A 26,519-nucleotide genomic window follows, 5' to 3' on the forward strand; every position below is an offset into this window, starting at 1 on the left:
ATAGAGTGACCTGGTCTGAAACCAAATTGATGATCAGAGATCAAGCCATTGGAGAAGAAGAAAGATTTCATATCTGAAGCAATGACGGATTCCATGACTTTGCTGATAATTGGGAGAAGGCTGATTGGTCTGTAGTTGCTAGGATCTGTTTTTGCACATTTTTGGTGCAAGGCGGTGATGTTGGCTGATTTCCAAGCAGATGGCAGATGACCTTGAGCAAAAGAGATGGTGAAGAGAACAGAGAGAGGGAGTGAAAGAGCCGAAGAACAGGATTTTAGGACCCGTGGGCTGCTGCCGTCAGGTCCAGTTGCAGAATCAGAGTCAAGGGTTGACAGAAACTTTTCCACCTTGTCAGGAGGAAAGGACACAGAGTCCAGGAGCAGCTGGGTACGACTGGGTGTAGTGGGTACAGAGAGGGATGGGTTTGGGACACATGATTTAGAGGCAAACACAGAGTTGAGGCATTCAGCTTTTTCACGTGCGGAGTCAGCTGTGTCGCCATTTGAGGTAAGGGAGGGGATGGAGGGGGAACAAACACCAGAAACAGATTTGACGAGACGCCACCAGGATTTGGAAGAGGGAGACAGATAAGAGAGTTCGGTCTTGAGAACGGATACATATTGTTTCCTGGCTCTCCTGAGGGTGGACACACACTTGTTTCGGGCTTTGTGAAAGGAAATTAGATTTTCTTCCATTGGATTTGCTTTACAGGAGACGATGGCAAGTTGTTTCTGGGCAACAGCCTCACCACAAGATTCCGTGTACCATGGACGGGAGGAAGGGTATGACAACTGAAGACGAGATGGGATAAATCTGTGCATGAGAGAGAGCAATTTACTTTGGAAGAATTCCCAGGATGAGTTGATGTCAGAGGCGGTCGAGATGGGAGACCAGTCCAGATGATTGATGGCTGCTTGAAGACCGTGCCAGTTGGCCTGAGTGAAATGGCAGACTCGTCGACGCTGAGGAGGTTCTCCGAGAATGGTCAGAGAGATGTCCACTTTAACAAGCACATGATCAGATGAGCCGATTGGAGCAGAAGAAGAGCAGCCGACATTTTCAGGGAAGTTAGTCATAACCAAGTCCAGAAGAGAAGATGCTCCGTTGACTGAGATCCGGGTCGGGAAATTGACAGATTGTGTCAGTCCCAGTGAGTCGCAGAAGTCCTTTGCTGAGGAGCCATGGCTGGTGAGAGAGGTACCCACACCCAGCCAACTGGCATGGTGACGATTGAAATCACCACATATGAGGAAGAGAGAGTTGTGATGGGTAGATAGAAGTTGGTCCATATTATCAGACAGCAAGATGTAGATGGAGTCATCACTGTTTGGTGGACGGTACAACACACATATGAACAAAAGGTGGGAGCGAAGGGGAAGCCGTAGCCAGAGGTATTCCTGGGGGTGAGGTGGAAAGAGGGCAGTGCAGGGCGAGTGAGGAAGAGAGTTTTTGATAAAGATAGCAACCCCACCTCCAGGGCGAGGCTCAGGTCTATCATACCGGAGGAGGGAGTAACCCAGGAGAGATACTAAGGAATCAGTCACGTCTGGTTTGTCAGAAGCAACCTGTGTGGAGAGATCAGTCAAGTTTGAGCGAAGGCCCCGGATGTTTGAGGTCCATACCATTAATGAAGAGGAAGGGGGAGCATCGGATACAGAACGGGGGGTGGGGGGGAGGGGTAGGGTAAGATGTGGAAGAGGTAGGGAGAGCTGTTGAAGGTGTGTCAGAGATTTCAGAATAGCTCGGAGAAAGGGAAGGATGGGGCGGACAAAAGGTTTGATGGTGATTGGGTGAGGCACAGTGAGGTGTTATTTGAGGGGGGGGGAGAGCGAGGTGTGTACCCTGGTTAGAATAGGTACACCGTATCCCTGCGTGTCGTAAGAAGCGACTAAGAGGGTTCGCGTCAGGAAGGGCATCCGGCCATAAAAGCATTGCCTCAAAAAGAGAACCATGACAATTACAACTACATATGGGCAGGGTACAGCCCGAAGTGGAGATCGGTTTCTGAGGTTTGGGACATGGAATGTAGGGACAATGACAGGGAGATCAGGAGAAGTGGTGGAAGTATTGATCAGAAGAAGAGTGGACATATGTTGTGTGCAAGAGACGAGATGGAAGGGAAGTGGTGTGAGAATGGTGAAGGGTAGGCAGGGACAGAAATACAAGTTTGTGTGGCAAGTGTGCCCGGAGGGCGTGAATGGTGTTGGTGTCCTGTTTTCTGAGGAGTTTGTAGACAGTGTGGTGAGTGACTCGAGTGAGTGATAGGTTGATGATGGTGAAAATGATGATTGTAAAGCTCTTGGTGAACGTCATCTCGGGATATGCTCCGCAGGTTGGTCGGAGCGATGAAGAGAAGGACAAGTTCTGGTGTGCGATAGAGAAGCTGATGGAAAACGTGAAAGATGAGGAAGTTGTTGTGGTAGGAGGAGACCTAAATGGACATGTGGGAAGGAGTATGGACGGTTTTGAGGGAGTTCATGGGGGTTATGGATATGGTGTGAGAAATGGAGAAGGTGAAAGGATTTTGGAGTTTGCTGATGGAGCTGATTTGTTGATTTGTAATACTCAGTTCCAGAAAGGGGATAATAAGCTTGTTACATACACGTCAGGTGGGTCGACGACAACTGTTGACTACCTGATGGTGCGTAGGCGAGATAGGGGGCACCTCCGGGACACAAAGGTGATCCCGGGCACCACTTTGTTGTCTGCGACATAAGGGTGGAAGGTGCGAGGAGAGCTCGGTGGGTGAAGTACCAACCGAGAATGAAGGTGTGGAGGTTGAAAGAGGTGACAGTAAGGGAGGCATTAAAAGAGAGGCTGAGTCGGGTAGAGGATGATGTGGTTGAGCTTGAACGTGGTTGGATGTCAATGAAAGATAGTCTGTTGGGGGCCGTTGGTGAGGTATGTGGATGGACAAAAGGACCACCGAGGCACTCGGAAACATGGTGGTGGGATGATGAAGTTGGAAAGAGGATTGACGAGAAGAGGAAGAAGTTCAAGGAGTGGCAGAAGGCGAAGGGTACGGGAGCAGAAAAAGCAGAGCATGAAAGTAAGAAGGCTGCAAAGAAAGAGGTAGCAAAGGCGTAGGAGACATGTAGGAAAATGTTCGGAGAACGCTTGGATTCGGAAGTGGGTCAGAGACCGGTATTCAGGATTGCAAAGCAGATAGCGAGAGAGAGGTGTGATGTGATGGGGGTGAGTTGCTTGAAGGATGAAGTGGGATAAATCGTTGTGGACCGAGATGGAATTAAAGGAAGATGGAAAAGATATATGGAAATGCTGTTGAATACAGAGAATGAATGGGATGGCAACATAGAGAGTAACCCAGTTTTAGGACCGGCAGAGAAGATAACTGAGAAGGAAGTTGAGGAAGCGATAAAAGCAATCAAGAGTAGAAAAGCGGGAGGGCCGAGGGGAGTTGTGGGAGACATGTTGAAGGCAGCAGGAAGTTGGGGTGTGAAGAGAATGGCAGAGATCTGTAATCTGGTGGTTAAAGAAGGTCGCATTCCAGTGGATTGGGAACTGAGTACCCTCGTCCCTCTATACAAGGGGAAAGGTGACCCTCTGGAGTGTGGCTCGTACCGAGCGATAAAGTTATTGGAGCATGGAATGAAGGTATTGGAAAGGGTGTTGGAGAGGAGGATAAGGAAGAAGGTGAAGATCGACGAAATGCAGTTTGGATTTATACCTGGAAGAGGAACGACATACGCGCTCTTTATTGTGAGGCCGTTGCAGGAGAAGTACATGGAGAAGAGGAAGAAGTTGTTTCTTGGGTTTGTGGATCTGGAGAAAGCATTCAATAGGGTTCCACGCGAAGTATTGACATGGGCATTGAGGAAGTTAGAAGTGGAGGAATGGTTGATCAGAGTTGTGATGGCAATGTACAAAACAGCGCGCACAGCTGTAAGGACGAAGGACGGGAACAGTGGTGAGTTCGAGGTGAAGGTGGGACTGCATCAGGGGTCGGTACTAAGTCCACTTCTATTTGTAGCTGTGATGGAGGTGCTGGCTCAGACCGTAAAGGAGGGTTTACCGTGGGAGTTGTTGTATGCAGATGATCTGGTGTTGATTGCGGAAAGTATGGATGGACTGAAGGAAAAGATGAACAAGTGGAAGGAATGTATGGAGACAAAAGGTCTGAAGGTGAATATAGGAAAGACGAAGGTGATGGCAAGTGGTAAAGCATGTGGTGAGGTGGAAAGAACTGGGAAGTGGCCATGTGCTGTGTGCAGGAAGGGTGTCGGAGTGAACTGCATTCAATGTACAATGTACGCTGAGTGGGTTCATCAAAAATGTAGTTGTCTGAGAGGGTCATTAACCAGTGTGGCAGCTACATTCAAATGTAAGGTGTGCACAGAGGGAGCTGCAGATGGAGGAAATGTTGAGTTGGATCTTGGAGACGGCGTGAAGCTGGAAGGTGTGAAAACATTTTGCTACCTCGGAGACATGCTGAATGGAGAAGGTGGATCAGACTCGGCAACGGTTGCTGGAGTGAGATGTGCATGGAAGAAGTTTCGGGAACTGAGTGGCGTGCTGATGAGGAGGGGAGTGTCGTTGAAGCTGAAGGGAAAGGTGTATGCTGCATGTGTGAGAAGTGTTATGATTTATGGGAGCGAGACATGGGTCATGAATGTAGAGTAGCAACGAAGGGTGGAAAGGGTGGAAATGCGAATGGTTCGGTGGATGTGCGGAGTGTCATTGAGAGAGAGGAAGACAAATGATGAATTGCGAAAGATGATGGGAATAGAGCCTGTGATTGATGCTGTGAAGAGGAACAGGTTGAGATGGTTTGGTCATGTGTTGAGGAAGGATGAAAGTGACTGGTTGAGAAGAGTGATGGAAATGAATGTAGAAGGAAGTAGAGGACGGGGAAGACCGAGAAAGACTTGGCTAAAGATGGTGGAGGAGGAAATGTGGGCAAGGGGGTTAACAAGGAGAGATGCAGAAAATAGGACAAAATGGAGAAGATTGTCATGGGGACCGCAAGGCTAACCCCCGCTCTTGCAGGGAAAATGGCCATAAAATGCATGTTGTTGTGAAGAGCGAGGCAGAAGGTTGGGGGAGATGGAAGTGAGAGTTGGAAGGGGGAAGAAGCGGGGAGGACGCTTTGAGGAGGAGGGGTGAGAGGGGGGAAATGGAGAAGAAATGAGGGTGGGGAGATTTGAAGGGGAGGGGCTAGGGGGGAGTTTAGGAGGGAATGGACAATGGGGGGGATTTGAAAGGGATGGGAGATGGGGGAGATTTGGAGGGGAGGGGGGAGTCTAGGAGGGGAGGGGTGTGGGGGGAGTTTCGGAGGGAAGGGTCAAGGGGGGAGATTTGAAAGGGATGGGTGATGGGTCCGAGGATTTGGAGGGGACGGGCAAGGGGGAAGATTTGAAAGGGATGGGTGATGGGAAAGATTTGGAGGGGAGGGGCAAGGGGAAGATTTTAAAGGGATGGGTGATGGGGAAGATTTGGAGGGGAGGGGGAAGATTTGAAAGAGATGGGTGATGGGGAAGATTTGGAGGGGAGGGGCAAGGGGTGAGATTTGGAGGGGAGGGGTGATGTGGAAGTTTTGGAGGGGCGGGGTGATCGGGAAGATTAGGAGGGGAGGGGTGAGATTGGATTTTAAAAAGTGTACGTTTAATGGGAAACGAACATTTGTTGCAAAATGAGTTTCTTGTGACCTTCGAGTCAGAAATACGTTTGAGGACGCTGGAGGGGGGATGGCGTGCAGGAGAGTTTAGGGAATGTAGGAAAGAGGAACGGTAAGAGATGGAATTTTTTTTTGGAATGAATAGATTTGGTGAGCAAGTCGAAAGCAACCTTTTAAAGAAGAAGAAGAAAAAGGTGTTATAATATACGACAGAATTCAGTATTTCAGGGGAAAGTTTAAACATTTTAAAATTTAACAGTGAAAACTATCTGGGGAAATGGAGGTGAAACACGTGATCGAAGAACGAACGAACGAATAAGAACAACGAATAAACGAATAAGAATAAAGGGGAAATTTTTTCTTTTTTTTTCTTTTTTGAGTTGAGATTTTAAACAAGGACGTATGGGGTGAAAAGACTGGGAAAAACTGAGAGAACGAAAGTAATTGGAGCACAATTGGCGGACCGCTGAGAGAAAAACAAAGCCTCAAGGTAGGACACGGTAGCCGACAAGGCCTCAAAAGACGCGACACGAATTAACCGACGATTTTCTATACAGGTATGAAAGATTAACACCGAGAATCTTCCTAATCGTCCGTTTGCCACCCAGATATGTTCTGTACTAAACCTTGTTCTCATGAGAAGTGTATTGTTTTTTGATGGTTTCATACTCGAATGGGTCTATAGAAAATATTTAGCTTGGTTTTGGTTGCCGGAGTGTCAACCTTGGGGAACTCCGATTAATTGGCATAAATCCAAGATGGCCGCTGCGGACGGAGGTGGAAAATAACTTTTCAACCAATCAACCTTCTATCACGTGTGATACATTTTTTCCGTATAATTTCGATGTGAGGATTCGATTTCTGAGGTTAATTGTGTGATTTGGGGTCAGATTCAGGGTCAAAGGTCAAGCTAAAGGTCATTTTCGGCCAAAAAATTATTAATATAATAATAATTGCATTTTCAGAACGAGGGTGGTCAAGTGTTTATTCATTAACGGCGATCACTCCCATTCATCATCAGAGCCAATGCAAGATCAAGATGATCAGTTTCCTCGTCATTTACCACATCTGCTTCTCCTTCCTCTTCCACTTCATCTTGGTCTTCGTCTCCTGTCGTGAAGGGGTTCAAGCAAGCGTCACTAGAAACACAAGCGCAGTACACAGTGCATGATATCTTTCCATGGTGACAGCTGCAACGTTCACTGCCGCACGCCTTCCCCGCCGCCTTACAGCTGCACCGCACTACATCCATGAGATCTTGGGGTCCTGGCGGCTGATCAGAGGTTGCTGGTACTGGGGTGCCATCTTTGATTTCCCACCCATACTTCGTGATGTCAAGTTCAGGTGGAGCCTGCTGGTCAGCAGATTTGGCGAGTATAGTCTGCAGATGAGTGTGCAAGATGTGCAGGAAGAGATTTTGGTCTGTTGGTGGTAGCGACATGATCTTGAGCGGCTTTCCAACCTTCTTTGTGTACATATGGTACCTCGCCTCACTCATAGTGGTCCCCTGTTGCTGACCATATAGAGCACAGAAGAACGCCTGTCCTGCTTCCATGAGCTGTGCATGGGTGGCATCAAGCTCGCCCAAGGCTGAGTACAGGCCTGGGAAGTCGCCAGCTCTCAGGGTCTTCAGTGCCGACACTTTCCCCTTGCCGTACAGGTATGAGGTGGTATCTGAACCAGTAATGTAGTGCATTCCCAGGATCTGCAGGCACTTGGGGCCGAGTTGGGCACAGGTGGCGTTGATGTCCCAAACAGGTCCATCCCACCGCTCCATTTGCACTGTGGCCTGGATCTTGTTTCGGTACACCCAGTACACAAGCAGCACGAACACATCGGTGTCATCTGAGAGAATGCAGATCACTCGCGTGTCGGACTCGGCAGCCATGAGGAGGTACGAGATCATTGTTATGTCCGCTTCGTCATGGTTGAACACACCATCGCTGGGGCTCTCCACGGTGACTCCTTCGCCGAAGCTGTAGGTACTAAGAACTTTCGACAGCTGCAACTTGTTGTGCTTATTCCTCATGATGGCGTCTCGACTGGGCAGCGGTGTATTGATGGTCAGGTCGTAATTGATGGAACCAAGGCCAGCACGTCGCATACGCTCATGGTCCTTCACAGAAACGTTGTGATACTTGTCAAAGACTAAGACCTTCTTGCCAGCGAGAGAGGACAATCTCGTCTTGATGGACTTAACTATGACCGACGCATCTCCTTTTGACGGCCACACGATGTGGTAGAGGAGTTGGCTCGCATCAACAATGGTGACATCAGGCGGCGGTGGTCGTCGTGTCTGTACGCAGAGTTTGTGAGCCAGCGGTGCTTTGCTACCTTTCCTCAAGCAGCCATACTCGTCGATGAGCGATGGGGGTATTGGACACAGCTCATATTGGAAGATGGGTGCTAGCTTCATCTGTCGCTGCTGTCCGACTGTCAGCAGCCTGAAGAAGATAGTCTCCAGGTCGAAGATCGTCTTGTCCCCCATTTTCACACCTTTCTTTATGTGTTCCATGGTCTTGATGGAACTAGAGACGGTTGCATGGAATCCGGTGGGGAGGGATGCCCGGAACTGTGCAGCCATTCTCTCGCCTATGTCCACTGATTCGGCAACATTCACCTCGGCTTCAGGGGGACCGAATCTACCATTGGCGATGTTGTAGAGGTGTGGCGACTGATTTTCCAATGGGTGAGACATTTTGGACAGCTCAAGCGAGATTCGACGTCTGTCATCTGCATCCATCTCCCTCCTCGTCTTGCCCTCCTCCTTGTGACGTGGTCCACTGCTTGTAGTACTTGCTCCAGCTTGGGCATTGCTCTCCTTGACTGGGGGATTGGGGTAGATGTGCGCCATGGTGTCTGAGAGGTAGGCGATGACGGGAAAAGAATCGATCCATTCCGCGACCATCTCTTGAGAAAGGGTTATACCCTTGAGGCCACCTTTGCCGATTCGAATGGCAGTTTGTTCACCAAACTGGTCAGAGCTCACGCCATTCCAGCTACCCTCCTGGTGACGGCACACGAAGGCACCTGACATGAGCTCCGTTTTGGCCACGGGTGGCAGCAGGTGGCGCATCTCGAAAACATGATGGGTGATGTAGCGGGCATAGTGGTGGTGGCCAGCAACGAAGAAGTAGGGGAGCATAAGCTCGAGCGTGAGCTGCTGCAGCAGGAAATCTCCTTCCCTCTCGCTACGAAGCAGTTGATGGACGAGCAGAGTAGGCTTTATCAGATAACGACCCAGTGCCTGCCGGTTAGGTGTTGCCGACAGGTTTCAAGGTAGTCGCTTAAGTCCTGGAATGTTTTGGGACCAGTGGTGAGAAAATTGCTCAGAAGAGTAGTCGAAACCATCCGGAACGCTCGCATGGCCCGAACCCAAGACTTTCCGCTCATGATTCCTGTTAGCCCTCCAAACGCAGAGCTGATGAGAGGCTCAATACCCGACCCGCGCATGAGTTTGCCGATGCAGCCACAGAAGGACTGCACGGTGTGCATGATGCCAGGCCTGAGAATGACGTTATTGAAGCGATTGACGTCATTCCACTTGATTTGGCTGGCCACCATGAACAGCTGCAGATCGACGGAGACGTGGACATAGGACATCCCCATGTCAGCCAACGACTTATTGAGGTACTCCAGCGAAGTTAGCACCGTGTCCGGATGAGCGGCTTTGGCGTCGATGAGAGGTCCGAATATGTAGGTACTCGCTGGCTTCTTTTGAGCTTGGTTATTGTGCGCCTCCTGATTGTTGAACCCACCCCACTCCATTGCGTTCTCCTGTGTGTTGAGCGTGTTTAGCCACTTCATGTCCTTCTCCTCCGCAGTAGCTAGACTCACCTGCCGGGCACATACTTCTTGGTAGGAGATGCCACAGGTGGCCTCTACAGCTGGTGGGTTCACCTTGGTCGGCCCGGTGTAGTGTTGCAGAGGAAGGCTGCCTGATGAGCTACTGCTGGTCTTTGACTGGGCGGCTTTCTTAGAGAGTCTGGGGATGATGAGGCTGCTCATCCCTGGCTTAGCGCGGCCATACTCTAGAATACCTGCGGGATGAGGTTGCTGGAATTCATGTGAGAGGACATGGGTAGTGCGTCGACCATTGGGTGTGACTACCTGGAGATCCAAGTTGTCAAACCACGCGAAGATGACGCCGACGGTTCTACACAACCCCATAAACTGGTGGAGGTCCTGTGCATTGTCACCTAGAAAACGGGCGGCCGATTTTCGGAATCTCAGGGCCTCATCGTACGAGGTCGTGAAGCCATGCTCATGAAGGAGTTTGAGAAGGTCGGAACTACCATGCCGGTGCAACAGTTTAACGGCCAGCCCTAATGTTGTCTGATTTCTGGTACTTGTAACGTGACTCTGAATTGGCTGGCTCAAGCTCAGAGATTTCTTGGTCACCTTACCACCGGAGACCAGGTCCGAAACCAACTTCAACAAACTTGGGCTGGTCGCCTTGATTGTGTTGGCCTGTGTAAACTCTGATAGGTCGTAATTGGCACTGTTGTACCTGACCGACCGTGCCTCATGCTTGATCTGCCTCACCACGGAAGCAATGCTCCTCTCATCCATATCGTCATCCTTAACTATCTTGAGAGTTTTAGCAACGGAGTCATGGAAACCAACAATGGTAGCACAGCCATCTACCCGAACAACTATAACATCCTTACTCATGCAGTCAGTTACCTTGCTAAACATGTCACGTCGAGCGAGCTTGCCACCTAGATCCGAGTACAGGGAATGCAGTTCAACACTATTCCATAATCTGGACCTGTCTCGGCTCATGTACTCAATGACTTCCTTCAGAGCATTTTCATCTGCACTACCAGTTGGCAAATCAGCATATGTGGGAACTTTCGTAAAACTGTTATAGCAGCGGATGTGGTACTTGCACTCAGCAGAAGGTAGATCAGAAACAAAAGCAAGGTGCAACTTGACCCTTCTAGCCACATCATCATTACGCTGCTCAGCAACATCAAGGAGCATATCTTTCATAGTTGGGAGTGGGTTACGTTCTGTGTCAAAACGTTCTTTGGTCATACACTTACGAACGCGGTCCCATCGTTCTGGGTGTCTATCATCAATGGGTAAACATTCCTCGCTACAGAACATACAATCACGTTTGTACTCAAACACACCTTTGTCAGCTACCTTAGTATGAGACCTTGTAGTTGTCCTTACACCCTCATCTTCAGCCTTTCTTTTCTGTGACTTTCTCACTCTCTCAATTTTCTCTTTTGATGTATAAGTACAGTAGCAACCTTTATGACAGGTTATCCTTGCCGCATCTCCACCAACATCAATAATGTTCTGTAGCGTAGCCTGCAGGTCTCCATCTCCACGAGATTTGGCGCACAAGATGAGCTTCCTGATCCCGTTCGCAGTGAATTTCGTTTCTTGTCCACCTCCGTGACACACCGGGAGAAGACACCTTGAGTCAGCCATATGCATACGTCTCTCTGAAAAGAAAAAGAGGTGAGATTAGAATCAACGTATCGAGTTCATGAGTGGTGTGCAGTTGATGCAGGGGTCAAAAAGTTTGAACCCCCCAAATGTGCAAAAATGACCTTTAACTTGACCTTTGACCCTGAATCTGACCGCAAATCACACAATTGACCTCAGAAATCGAATCCTCACATCGAAATTATACGGAAAAAATGTATCACACGTGACGGAAGGTTGAATGGTTGAAAAGTTATTTTTCACCTCCGTCCGCAGTGGCCATCTTGAATTTATGCCAATTTATCGGAGTTCCCCAAGGTTGACACTCCGGCAACCAAGCTAAATCTTTTCTATAGATCCATTCGAGTATAAAACCATCAAAAAACAATACACTCCTCGCAACAACAAGGTACTCAACCTGGCAACCGGACTATAAGGACACACTCTAGGTACACACACCAAAAGATAAATACAGTTTCGACAAAAACACAATTGTGAACAATTACTTAACTTTGAAAGCGTGAGAGCGTGGACAGCTTCGAAAAGGCGTGACTCGCCGACAAAGATCTCACGAGATCTCCTATTGGCTTAATGATTAAAATTGGCTTAATGCCAATTTGGAGGCAGTCGTGCCTCCCGAGTGGGGGTAAGCGATCCTATTCTGAGTGTAAGTGAACCCCACACTGGATGTCCCGGTTTAACCGAACCTAGACCCTCCCAGGGAGAAACCAATTATTCTAAAACGAGCGATGCACACCGGGAACACGGATTGGGGAACAGGTATGGCATAGCCTTATGAACTAGGGATTTGTGAAATACAAGACTGAGACACATTTACAGGTGGATGAATGTATGATAACAAGAATGACTGCACTGTGTCACAATCTGTGGCACAAAATGTATATATTTCGCCTCTTCTGTCCACTCAACTCCATCATCCTTGCTGTTGAAGGTATTACGCAATTCATTTCTGAGGGTCTTCACGGTTTGGTTCAATAGAAATTATGAATCTGATGGAGAACTGGGTCTGGTTTCAGGCAACAAGTACACTCACTCCGAACAGGAGCGGCAGGAAGAGTCATGTTAGTATCCTCTCTAGGGTATTTGGATTACAGTAGATCTAGTCTCGGGCCTCAAGAAAGTCAGTGGTGTATTCAGTTACCAAGTTTCCACCCTCCCGCACTCTCTCTCTCTGTGGTAATAAACCCTTTGTTCATAAAAACCTGTACGTGGTCATTCGAGGTACGAGACTTTGCCATTAAGCGTGACTGAATTGGCCTTTAACAATCCGGTAATGGGCTGATTGGGAAATGTGCAGATGACGCCGTTCAAAAATTATTGTTTTTTAGGGGCGTATGAGCTTGATCAAACCTTACTAATAATTAAAAATTCACCACAAACAAAGCCAAAGGAAATCTAACGCAACAAAGGCCATGCATTGGATAATCAGCAGAGGCATATACAGGCTTAATGAATGAATGAATTCATTCATTCATTCATTCACAGGCTTAATGTCACCAGGAAACAATATGTCGGCCATATCATTTCGTCTCGGCACTATGGTGGGTGGAATCAAGTGACAGATGTGGGTGTGGTCCAGCAGCTGTCCTACCAATTGGTGCACATTTCAAAAATTGACCCACAACAAGAACCCCAACAACAGCAACACGAATCCCTTGTAGACCTGCAACATGTCGCAGGTAAAATCTACCACTCAAATGGGACCAGTCATTCAATCGCACCTTCAAACTATGAAAGTCATTAAATTATACAAAATGGAAGGTAAAGCAGGGTAGCCCCCAGTTGAACTAGCCTTCCTGGGGACTAACCATCCTCATAGGATTTGTGTTCCTCGACAAGGTAATGCTGTAGTTACCTCAGATATCCAGGCTGTACAGGAGGTGGCCATTCTGGGTTAGCCAATGGGGAACACTTGTCCGAAGTCAAAGTGCGTAAATGTGGGATTTGCAGATGCAAAACTTATCCTATATGTGCCACAAACAATATAATTAATTGTACAGTAACGGCTGGATCTTACAAGTTAAAATAGACCAAATAATCAATTACATGTAAAACCTCAAATATAGTTTACTTATTGACCTGTAGCAAATGTGCGATGATGTGATGCAATATGTTGGTGAAACAATGCAGAGATGCAATGTAAGAATGAATGCACACAGGAGCGCCATGAAAAACCCAGATAGAACTCCTGGTTGTCCACTACTTACCCATCATTTTACTTCTGGATATTGTAAAAATGCGAGCTTCAGTGTTCAGGTTATAGAAAAGATAAGCAGAAATGGCCGAAAAAAGAATGGGATGGAAGATAAAACAATCACACAATTGCATAAGCGTAGAGAACTTTTCAGGATTAAAGAATTAAGAACTGCTTACCCTTATGGATTAAATGAAAGAATTAATGACATATACACAACATAATGGACAAAACATAATCACCTCCGTTTTTAACACCTTACTACGAGACTCTCAGAGACACAGAGTACATCATATGAACGTAAATGTCCAGTTACAAACGCACCATAACAAATCGTAAATGAATGGTTGGATATTAAAAACTTTAAAAGTTTGCCAAAAAAGTTTGGGAAAAAACTTAAAGTTAAAAACAAAACAAAAAAAGAACTTTAAAAAAAATTAATAATAAAAAAAAAACTTAAAGAAGTTTGGCAAATCGTGAACAGATTAATGGAAGACGATCAAGAGGAACTCCCAATCAAACACGTGGAAGCAATTCTGGACATGATTGATCATAAAATGTACAAAGAAAAACCTAAAGAAGTTAATCGTAGAAATGAAAATGACATTAAAATTATGTTTGATAATAAAGGGGTGGAAATGATCAATATCGAGAAAATACTTCAACATAAGGAAGTGTGGAGTCACTTCCAGAAACAATACAACAGAGAGAGCGGCCAAGAGTTGTGTACACTTTTGAAAATTCAATTAGGGGAAAGGTCGTCAACTACAAGGAAACTGTACAATCTATAGATGTGGAGGAATGATTAAATAGCACACATCATTGTAATTGTGAACATTCCGCATTCAAAGATCCACATCATAAACACGTCATCACAGGTGATCTCAAAATAGTGAAAGATAAAATATTACGTGCATTACTTACAAAAGGACCAAATTATAGAGAAAATAAAAGGATTAACTGGGACTGAGCAAATGGATGAGAGAACAAATTGATAAACATAAAGTACCAAACACACAAATTACTTTATGGTTGGAGGAGGTAGAGAAACATCTGGAAAGGAGAATTATTGATTTGAAAAGAAATGTTCGAATCAATAAATCCGAAGGTAATTTTAAACAATCCAGAGACGCGTGATTATTTAAACAGCTTCAGGCACAATACGTATGTCATTGTTCTAGTTGATAAAACAAATAATAATATTGTATTTGCCTACAAACATTCTACATTTAAACACTTATGGAAGAATTGGGATTTGAGACGGGAATTCCAAAGACCTACAAAATGAGTAGAGATAACAAAACAGACTTTATACAACACCATACAAATCACTCAAAGGTGAGAAGGCTGTTAGTTCCGGATAAACACCATAAATTACCATTCATTTACTGGATCCCAAAAATGCACAATCGTGGAATCTCCCGCGATGAAGCTATCTCTGAGGGCCTTTCACTCACTCACCGCAGGCAGGTAGGTGGTCTTTCTGTCTTCTACCGATTCCTCTCCGGCCTTGCTCCCCCAGCTCTCTCTGTGCTCTGTCCCCCAAATATTCCTGCAGGTCGCACAAGATCTGCCAGCAAGCCTCTGATGGTTAAACTGCCGAAATCTCGGCTCTCTGCTCACCTTCACTCCTTCATTCCTCTTTTCTCCCGCCTCTGGAACAAACTCCCACACTCCCACACTCCCTTCAATCCCACTCCTCCCTCCAGGTCTTTAAAACAGCTGTTCACCACCATCTCTTATCTTCCCCCATCCAAAACCTTGATCTTTTCAACCCCCACTAATTCACCCCAGATCCACCCTGTTTGTAATTCCAACTTCTTTCCTGGTAGTCCTGGCAGTGTCCATATGTTTTATGCCTCTCTCACCCCCTTTCCCATGCCTCCCCCCCAAAGCCCTCTCCCTCCCACAGATCTCTCGATGTCTCCATGTCTCTCGGTTCCTGCTCTCAAATGTTGTGTTTGTGTCCTTCCCCCTCTCTCCCCATCTTGTCTACCGCTCCCGATGTTATTTGTTTTATGTGTCGGTTTGTCGGTTATGTGTCGGTTTGTCGGTTTGTCTTTCTGTGTGATAAATGTTCGCTCTTTCACGAGCCTCGATCTTGTATACAAAAAAAAACAAAAAAAACACCCTTGTAAGATGAGGTTCATCATCGCAAGTAGAGAATGTAGTTTCAAACCATTGTCAGGTAGTATTACCGGTGCGATGAAACTAATCTATAACTGCGTTTGAAACTACCATGAAAGGGTGAAGTTTTATTCTGGTATAAAGAAATTCTGGATCATTGACAATTCCAAACTGGTAATCGACAGTATCCATAACATTAATAACAGGAAAGAGCAATAAGAGATTGCAGACCTTCGCCAGGACGTGTTTTCAGTGGTTTTAAGGCTTTTGTGTTAAAACAAATATGACGGCCGAACCACGTCACCAATGACGTCATCGTTATTAATTTTTTTCTCCACCAATTTATCCATAGATGATGCTCAAGAAATTTCATCTTGATCGGATGACGTTTTGTACTTGTTGAATTATGACGTCATAATGGGGGCACCTATGACATCATCATTAACATGTTATTCCACATGGAGAGCTCTTTACAATGAGCCATGTCTCAATTTTTCTATGCAGCGCTTTCAGAGATATAGAGGTGCAAAGTTTTTTGGTTTTCCCAAGATGGCGGCTGTACCACGTGACCTATGATGTCATAATTTTAATTTTAAAATTCTACAGGTGGAGATGCACCTGTGGTGAAAATTTCCTGTCAATCGGACCAACGGTTGCAGAGAAAATCATATTTATTCTGTGCAGAAAAACAGACAGACAGACAGACAGACAAACAAATGAACTCAAATACAACACCCTCTTCTCTGGCGAGGGTAACAAGGGTAAGGCAATGCCTTTCAACTTTTGATTTTTGCACATTGTACACAAACATTCCACATTACAAGCTCGTAACCGCATTAGGCAGAGCGGTAGATAAAGCATTTGCAGGAGGTAATAAAGTATACATTAATGTATATCAAAACAGAGCAAACTGGTCTGTAAAGGATAATCAATATTCATGCAGTTTTTCAAAAAGTAAACTAAAAGAAAGTATTCGATTTCTACGAAACAACAGTTTCTTTACATTTGGCAACACGATACTCCAGCAGACAGTGGGGATACCCATGGGTTCAGATCCCAAGATATTCCAGCAAACAATGGGGATACCCATGGGTTCAGATCCCAACATACTCCAGCAGATGGTGGGGATACCCATGGGTTCAGATCCCAAGATACTCCAGCAGACAGTGGGGATACCAATGGGTTCAGATCCCAAGATACTCCAGCAGACGGTGGGGATACCCATGGGTTCAGATCCCAAGATACTCCAGCAGACAATGGGGATACCCATGGGTTCAGATCCCAAGATACTCCAGCAGACAGTGGGGATACCCATGGGTTCAGATCCCAAGATACTCCAGCAGACAATGGGGATACCCATGGGTTCAGAGCCCAAGATACTCCAGCAGACAGTGGGGATACCAATGGGTTCAGATCCCAAGATACTCCAGCAGACAGTGGGGATACCCATGGGTTCAGAGCCCAAGATACTCCAGCAGACAGTGGGGATACCAATGGGTTCAAATCCCAAGATACTCCAGCAGACAATGGGGATACCCATGGGTTCAGTTCCAGCCCCTCTCTTTGCAAATTTGTTCCTGCCCTTGTGCATCCACAACATGTGCAGGAATAAACTAACAAATGTGAGAAGATTTGGAAACAACTTTTGATTCATTGATGATTTGTTGGCGATTAATGATGGGTTTGTATTTGATCAGCTTCATGATGTCATATATCCAAAAGAACTTTATTTAAAAAAGGAAAACCAACTTCCACTTGAGTTTCCTTTTTAGAATTACAAACAAAATATGTGACTGTGCATAAGCAACAAATGCAGACAGGAAAGCCATAGAGAGACAATGGTGTTTATATATGGATATGCTGAGTTATTGACCGATTCCCATTATTTCATAGTTTGCTGAGGAGATAGCATTGATAGAAGGTTCAGCAACATGTGAATGTGGGGGAATTTAGAACTTGCCGCGGTTATTAGTCCCCTACCGGTGTACACCGGAGGGGACTATAGGTTTGCACGCTGTCCCTCCGTCTGTCCGCCTGTCAGTCCGTCAGTCCGTCACGCAAAGAACAGCTTTCCGGACTTTTTTTCTAAACGCTTAATGCTAATGATTTCAAACTTGGCACATGGTTTCCTCATGATAAGTTACAGATCAAGATCGAACTTCACGACGTTTCGATCATTTTTAACAAAGTTATGGCACTTGGAACTTTGGCAATTCTGATAATTCTAATGATCCTTAACTCAATGCCATTTTAAGTTTTAATTTCATTTAAAAAACATTTTCTCTGCCATAATTGGACCGATTGAGATCAAATTTTCACCGTAGGAGGGACTCTGTCTGTAGAATATTTTAATGGTAATTATGACGTCACAGGTCACGTGGTTCGGCCGCCATATTGTTTTTCACGAAAACACGAAAACCCCTTTTCTCTGCAACGGCTTTCTCTGCAATCGCATACCCATGACGAACAAAAAAGTCAGTGAGCATGACGTCATGCGTCACATGGTTTCAGAGTTATGACGTTTTTAAGCATGAACCTTTAAAACCGAGCCCCTCCCTCATTTTTGATTCAATCGAGGGGAAACTTCACAGATCTGTTCAGCATGTCAGTCTACTAAAATGTCCTTTTGGAATTTGCGATAGGGCACGTTGTTTGGCAGATATCGTTAATTAAACGAATTTTTTTTTTTTTTTTAATGGAAATCTCTTGAATCGTCAGTACCTCAGACCGTGAGTTGGTAATTATATAATTCACACAGTGCAATACGTGCAGGCCGCTCCACGGAGCGACCTTGCGGGCTTATCAACGAGGTGAGGCGTGACACACATGTGTCGCAGCATACCTCAGATCAAGTTTGAAAACCAGCATCAACCGTGCATAAATTTGCATATTCGATCATTTTTGACGAAGTTATGGCACTTTGAACTTTGGTAGGGGACATGTATTGCAGCGCAATACTCAGAAAGCTTGTGTTTTTTTGCATACATACTTGAGGCTCTGGAAGAGCTGTTGTTTTACATACGATATCTTTGTATCTTGTACGTACAGTATCTTGGTATCTACGGTATCTTGTTTGGGCCATGTTTTACGTACAGTATCTTGGTATCTTCTTACTTTGTATCTTGTACGTACGGTATCTTGGTATCTTGTATCTTGTACGTACAGTATCTTGGTATCTACGGTATCTTGTTTGGGCCATGTTTTACATACAGTATCTTGGTATCTTCTTACTTTGTAACTTGTACGTACGGTATCTTGGTATCTGCGGTATCTTGTTTGGGCCATGGTTTACATATGGTATATTGGTATCTATGGTATCTTGTTTGGGCCATGTTTTACGTTCTGTATCTTGGTATCTACGGTAACTTGTTTGGGCCATGTTTTACATATGGTATGTTGGTATCTATGGTATCATGTTTGGGCCATGTTCTTGGTATCTACGGTATCTTGTTTGGGCCATGTTTTACGTACGGTATTTTGGTATCTATGGTATCTTGTTTGGGCCATGTTTTACGTACGGTATTTTGGTATCTACGATATCTTGTTTGGGCCATGTTTTACGTACGGTATTTTGGTATCTACAGTATCTTGTTTGGGCCATGTTTTACGTACGGTATGTTGGTATCTTCGGTATCTTGTTTGGGCCATGTTTTACGTACAGTCGGTATCTAGAGCACAATTAGTCCTTTCATCCGCAATTAGCAGTCCGAGCTATAAATCATTGCTCGCTTAGTCAATATATATTTGGCAAAGAATATATATTTTGTGTTGCAGTAACCACAGTAACCACAGTTACAGGTTGTAACCACAGTATGGCCATTCTTAAATGGCTTAGAAAAGTTACACTTTTGTACCACAATCACCTTGGAGGTTTTCCTTTTTTTTCTGGCTTTATTATAGCAGATTAAATACCGGTAATTCCAAGGAATATGAAGTTTAAAAACAAAATTGTGTGCAGTGTAAATCCACCATTTTTAGTCATCCAAATGATCATACATTGCCATCGTCTGCTTGTCACGCATAACTGTTGGTGCCAAACACCTGTCACTCATCCTCTCTTTACCTTGTATCTTGTACGTATGTATCCCCCTCCCCCCTCCTTTCCCCCACCGGCCCTAACTGCTTTTCACGAAGAATTTTGTTTGGAATCCCGCCTTCCCTTGTCCATGTTGGCCCACCTGTCATAGGTATTTGTCAGCACATGTTTCCATCTCTGACACATGGTGATGAAAATGCCAAAGAGATGATGGATCCATGTTAATTTGCCCAAACATTGTCGAGCCAGTGATCCGATTGCATGCTAGTTCTGCTTCAAGGGATTTTCTCTCTGGGATGTACCAAGTACCCTCAAAAAGGAAAATCCAAGTCAAAAGGTTCCATTGGAACAAAATGACGGGCTTGTTCTATCAAGCTCTTGTTGGCAAGCCGAGGCATTGTGTACCAGGCATCTCTAAGGCCTTGCACTTTTCCAAGTGTTTCATCGATGAATGAATGCGGCGTTGCCATAATCTTACCAGGAAACGGTTTCTCCTACGAAAAGGACCATAAAGCCACGGTTTTTTGGACCTTGCATTAATCCTTGTCATGGCGTTTATTTTCATACCTAATCACATGAGAATGAGGTTTTATTGGGAAGACTTATTGAGTGGTCTATCTGTTGATCACTTATTGAGTGGCCTATATTGATAATAATAATACATTTATTTTATATAGCGCGTTTCAAGAAGCCCAAAGACGCTTTGACAGAGTACAAAAAACAAGTGCAAAACGACAAAAATAAATAGGTAAATAATCAAAGCAAAAGGAAGGAGAAGGAGAAGAGATAGTCAGGGGTTAAATGCTGTGGGTTAAATGTTAAATGCAGTGTTGAGCAGGTGCGTCTTGAGTGATGTTTTGAATGTGGTGAGTGAGGAGGAGTCTCTGATGGTGTGAGGTAGTGAGTTCCAGAGGGTGGGAGCAGCAATGGAGAAGGCCCTGTCCCCTCAGGATCTGAATTTGGTCTGGATGGGGGGGGGGGGGGGACAGGAGGTTGGCACCAGCAGAGCGGAGGTTGTCGGTGGGAGTGTGTCTGGAGAGGAGGTCAGTCAGGTAGGATGGGGCCAGGTTATGGAGGGCTTTGTAAGTCAAGAGGAGGATTTTGTACTGGATTCTCTGGGGGATGGGGAGCCAGTGAAGCTTATAAAGGACGGGGGTGATGTGATCACGGGTCCGGGAATGGGTGAGTAGATGGGCAGCGGAGTTCTGAATGTATTGGAGTTTATTGATGATTATTGAGGGTGAACCATAGAGGAGGCTGTTGCAGTAGTCCAGACGGGAGGTGATGAAGGCGTGGATGACGGTTTCTGCAGCCGTGGAGGAGAGGGATGGATGGAGACGGGCGATGTTTTTCAGGTGAAAGAAGGCTGTCTTTGTGATTTGTTTGGTGTATTTGTCGAAGGAGAGGGTTTGGTCAAAGATGATGCCAAGATTCCGGATGTGAGGGGAGGTGGATACTGGGAAACCGTCAATGTTGAGGGCGAAGTTATGGGTGGATATTGGTGAGCGTTTTTGGGCCAATGATGATTATTTCAGATTTATCATAGTTAAGTTTGAGGAAGTTGATTTGAAGCCAGGATTTTATTTCAGTGATGCAATTTGTCAGGATAGAGTGGGTGGCGGTGGAGATGGACTTGGTGGAGATGAAAAGCTGGATGTCATCGGCGAAGCAGTGGAATTGGAGACCATGACGGCAGATTAAGTGACCAAGGGGGGGCAGGTACAGGATGAAGAGGAGGGGGCCGAGAACTGAACCTTGGGGGAGGGGAGCAGTGGGGGATTTGCAGTTGATTTGATCTGCAGTCTGATCTGCAGATTTGATTTGCAGTCAGAGAGGTATGATTTGATCCAAGAGAGGGCAGTGCCGGTAATGTTAAAGGTGGTTTCAAGTCGGGTGAGGGGGATGGTGTGATTGATGGTGTCAAAGGCGGCGCTGAGGTCAAGGAGGATGAGAATGTTGAGGTTGCCGGCGTCAGAGGAGAGGAGAAGGTCGTTGGTGATTTTGAGGAGAGCAGTTTCAGTACTGTGGTTGGAGCGGAATCCGGATTGGAATGTTTCATACAGGTTATTGGCAGAGAGGTGATGTTTGAGTTGAGTGGCTACAGCGCGTTCCAAAATTTTTGACAGAAAGGGTAGGTTGGAGATGGGTCTGAAGTTATTTAGGGTGTCAGGGTTGAGTCCAGGTTTTTTCAGAATGGGGGTAACAGCAGCAATTTTGAGGGATGGTGGGACGATGCCTGTAGACAGGGAGGAGTTTATTGTTGCAGTGATGAGTGGAGAGAGAGCAGGAAGGGAGGCCTTGACAAAGCTGGAGGGGATGGGGTCCAGAGTGCAGGTGGCAGTTTTCATTCCTATGAGGAGTTCAGAGAGGTCAGTAGGAGAGACTGGGGAGAACTGAGGCAGGGGTTGGCAGGATAAGGGGGGGCAGGTGCGGTGGAGGTTAAGCTGTTGTAGATGTTGTCAATTTTGCTTTGGAAGAATGAAAGGAAGGAGATGCAGTTGTCTACTGTGAATGACTGGGTGGTGGTGTCCAGGGGGCTGAGGAGTTTGTTTATTGTAGAGAAGAGTGCTTTTGGGTTTTCCGGAGCCAGAGTGGATAATTTGAGAGTAGTAGGTGGAGCGGGCGCGGGAGAGGGCATCTTTGTCGTGCTGCAGGTGGTCCTTGTAGGCTTGGGAGTGAATTGTGAGACCTGTTTTATTGCGGAGTCTTTCAAGTTGGCGAGCACGAGTTTTCATCAGGCGGAGTTCAGGGGTAAACCAGGGAGCAGAATGGGTGAAAGAAACTGTTTTGGTTTTTATAGGCGCAAGCTGGTCGAGGCAGAAGGAGAGAGTGTGGTTGTAGTAGTCAGTGAGGTCAGAAGTGGTGTGGAGGTCAACGAAGGGAGAAGTGGATATTTTTTCAGAGAGGGTGGATGAGAATGAGGTAGGTGAAAGAGAGTTTAGCTTACGGAAGTTGATAATGCGATAATGCCTTAGTGATGGCTAAGTGGTCAGAGAGGGTGAGGTCGGAGCTAGAGAGATGGTGCAAAATTAGTCCAGTAGACCAGACAAGGTCGAGAATGTGACCACGGTTATGGGTAGGAAAGTTGACATGTTGAGTGAGGTTAAAGCAGGTGAGTAAATCAGTGAAGTCAGTGGTTATTGTGGAGTCAGTGGAGTCCATGTGGATATTGAAATCACCGAGGAGGATTGAGGGGAAGGAACAGAGCTGGGTCAGAAAGTAATGATGGGTGTGGTTTGGGAGGGCGGTAGACGACTGCCATTACTGACTGTGTGTGACCAGAGAGTTTAAAAGCCAGGTGTTCAAATGATGGAGCAGATGAGATGGAGATGAGGCTGGTCTTGATGTCCTGTCGGTGAATTACGGCAATTCCACCACCTCGGCCCTCCGAGCGTGGTTTATTGATGTATGAATATCCATTGGGTGTAGTGAGGTTGAGTGAGAAAATTGGAAAATCACTTGAGTGGCCTATATTGATCACTTATTGAGTGGCCTATAAAAAAATAAAAAAAAAATCATGGCGACCCCTTTTTGTTGAGGCGGTCCGGCAGGTCGAGATCGGGCCATTGGACGGCTTTGTGCCGAGATGGTGCGGGGGATCTCGGCCCGAGTAAACCTCCTTCCCTTCACCGAGTGTCGGAAGCATCCAACCGCCGGCACCAAAGAACCCGCATTCATTGCTCGGCTGTACGAAGCCGAGCTTTGGAAACGAATTGGCGCACCGAGAGGCACTAGTGAGTAGACTGGTGTCGAGGAGTGAGATCGGACCCGAAGCGCGCTTAACGCGCTCAAAATTACAAGTAACCGAAATTTGTTTTGTTTTAAAATAAAAACCCGAATTTTGAAAGTCGCGCTATGGCAGATCAAGACGGCTGGGTTCCGGTAGAGGAGAGTGAGGCAGGGTCGATCCAGGACCAAATTGAGGGACATGAGGAGAGCGAAGCAGTGAGGGCGGCAGGTTCGCAAAATGGCGCCTCGCACATGGCTACGGCAACCACGCCCGCGACCGTAGCAGCGCCGTTGGTGGATTTGAACCTTTTTTTTATACAAATGAAGGCCCTTATGGACAAGAATAGCGAAGAAATGGAAAGCAGAATGATGGGGGTAATGGGGAACCGGATGGATGCTCAGGGTGAGCGATTGGAGGGCCAAATGGGGGTAATGAGGGACGAAGCGAGGGGTACCGGTGAGGGATTAGGCAAGAAATTAGAGGGGTTAGACAATGGGATAAAAGAGGTAAAGAATGGGTTAACGGGGGTAGAAAACAGAATGACCGCTCGGTAAATAACATCAAATCCGCGATCCGTAACAACTGCCTGATTACATGGATTACATGGTTAGGATTACATGCCCCCAGGCCCGTAACAACTGCAATAACCCAGCCTGAGTGGCCTATATTGATCACTTATTGAGTGGCCTATATTGATCACTTATTGAGTGGCCTATCTGTTGATCACTTATTGAGTGGCCTATCTGTTGATCACTTATTGAGTGGCCTATCTGTTGATCACTTATTGAGTGGCCTATCTGTTGATCACTTATTGAGTGGCCTATCTGTTGATCACTCATTGAGTGGTCTATATTGATCACTTATTGAGTGGTCTATATTGATCACTTATTGAGTGGTCTATCTGTAGATCACTTATTGAGTGGCCTATCTGTTGATCACTTATTGAGTGGCCTATCTGTTGATCACTTATTGAGTGGCCTATCTGTTGATCACTTATTGAGTGGCCTATCTGTTGATCACTTATTGAGTGGTCTATATTGATCACTTATTGAGTGGTCTATCTGTTGATCACTTATTGAGTGGCCTATATTGATCACTTATTGAGTGGTCTATGTTGATCACTTATTGAGTGGCCTATATTGATCACTTATTGAGTGGTCTGTTGATCACTTATTGAGTGGTCTATCTGTTGATCACTTATTGAGTGGCCTATCTGTTGACCACTTATTGAGTGGCCTATCTGTTGATCACTTATTGAGTGGCCTATCTGTTGATCACTCATTGAGTGGTCTATATTGATCACTTATTGAGTGGTCTATCTGTAGATCACTTATTGAGTGGCCTATCTGTTGATCACTTATTGAGTGGCCTATCTGTTTATCACTTATTGAGTGGTCTATCTGTTGATCACTTATTGAGTGGCCTATATTGATCACTTATTGAGTGGCCTATATGTGCGTGCATGCTTTTAAATGTTTTTTTTTCATCTCCACAGCCGGAAATTATCTTGACTCTTGAGTTTCTGGTGCTGGTATAATGGCAAAATATCTGCTCCGAAGGTCTATGGAGCCTGATCAAAGATAAACATGTTTGAAAGGAAATATCAGGATTATTGAGCAGATGGTACCTGAGCAGATGGTAGGAACCTTACAATAATTTTGAATATTTCCGTGTGTACGATTGCTTAAGTAAATCGAAAGATGGTTTTGGTAAGTAATGTTTTCCTTGATCTTGATTAATAGACTTGGAAAAAGAATATCAAGCAATATGGAATTAACAAAAACATTTGTGTGCGGCACATTTCTGCGGGGCAGCATCATTGGCTGAGGGCGTGGCTGTGCTGTGCTGTGCTGATAATTAATTGGCATCATTGGCTGTGCTGCTGATGCATTGCCCTCTATAGGTCAGGGCAGGAATTTGTCATTTGGCCAGGATGCCGGCGATAGCTCACCTACTCTTCACAAAGTACACCATGTGATCTTTGATGTCCACCGACTTATGCTGGCAGACGTGACCAATGCACTTATCTACCAAACGTCGGCGTTTGTTTTTGATCTCTGTGTTAATGTTTGTTTTGGATGTTTAAGACATCACTAAACAAGACTTTCAAATGCTTTCGGAAAGTAATTTTAACTATTATAGTTTATTTTATTTTGTTGTTGTTGTTGTTGTTGTTGTTGTTGTTGTTGTTGTTACATTTTAATTTATGCTCCATCTTCTTTGGTGATCATGAAGGAGCCATGTACATAATTATATCAAATGCTGATCAAGTATATTTGGAGGTGTTTGTGTACGTTTTCATGAACGTCAGGAACACGAGTAAGCAAAAGACAAATCGATAGAGCGACGGGGATATTAATCTGGGATCTCGACATCATGAGCCGTGCGCTTAGATGGGAATGCCAAACAGGCCAACCCAGCGAAAATGGGAATGCCAAACAGGCCAACCCAGCCTACATGGGAATGCCATACAGGCCAACCCAGCCAAGATGGGAATGCCATACACGCCAACCCAGCCGAGATGGGAATGCCATACAGGCCAACCCAGCCAAGATGAGAATGCCATACAGGCCAACCCAGCCAACCCAGCCAAAATGGGAATGCCAAACAGGCCAACCCAGCGAAAATGGGAATGCCAAACAGGCCAACCCAGCCTACATGGGAATGCCAAACAAGCCAACCCAGCCAAAATGGGAATGCCAAACAGGCCAACCCAGCGAAAATGGGAATGCCAAACAGGCCAACCCAGCCAAGATGAGAATGCCATACAGGCCAACCAAGCCAAGATGGGAATGCCAAACAGGCCAACCCAGCCTAGATGGGAATGCCAAACAGGCCAACCCAGCCTACATGGGAATGCCATACAGGCCAACCCAGCCAAGATGGGAATGCCAAACAGGCCAACCCAGCCTAGATGGGAATGCCAAACAGGCCAACCCAGCCTACATGGGATTGCCAAACAGGCCAACCCAGCGAAAATGGGAATGCCAAACAGGCCAACCCAGCCTACATGGGAATGCCATACAGGCCAAACCAGCCAAGATGGGAATGCCAAACAGGCCAACCCAGCCTAGATGGGAATGCCAAACAGGCCAACCCAGCCGAGATGGGAATGCCAAACAGGCCAACCCAGCCGAGATGGGAATGCCAAACAGGCCAACCCAGCCAAGATGGGAATGCCAAACAGGCCAACCCAGCCTACATGGGAATGCCAAACAGGCCAACCCAGCCAAGATGGGGAATGCCAAACAGGCCAACCCAGCCTAGATGGGAATGCCAAACAGGCCAACCCAGCCGACATGGGAATGCCAAACAGGCCAACCCAGCCTAGATG

At 46.0% G+C, this 26,519-nt stretch overlaps 1 protein-coding gene across 2 annotated transcripts in view; it reads left to right on the forward strand.

Moving 5' to 3' along the window:
* The window catches only part of CHSY1 (chondroitin sulfate synthase 1), a 162,870-nt gene that overhangs the window by 56,658 nt on the left and 79,693 nt on the right, over positions 1-26,519 (forward strand). The window lies entirely within an intron of this gene.

Source organism: Myxine glutinosa, chromosome 2 (assembly GCF_964187855.1).
Source record: "Myxine glutinosa chromosome 2, kmMyxGlut1.1, whole genome shotgun sequence".
Taxonomy (NCBI): domain Eukaryota; kingdom Metazoa; phylum Chordata; class Myxini; order Myxiniformes; family Myxinidae; genus Myxine; species Myxine glutinosa.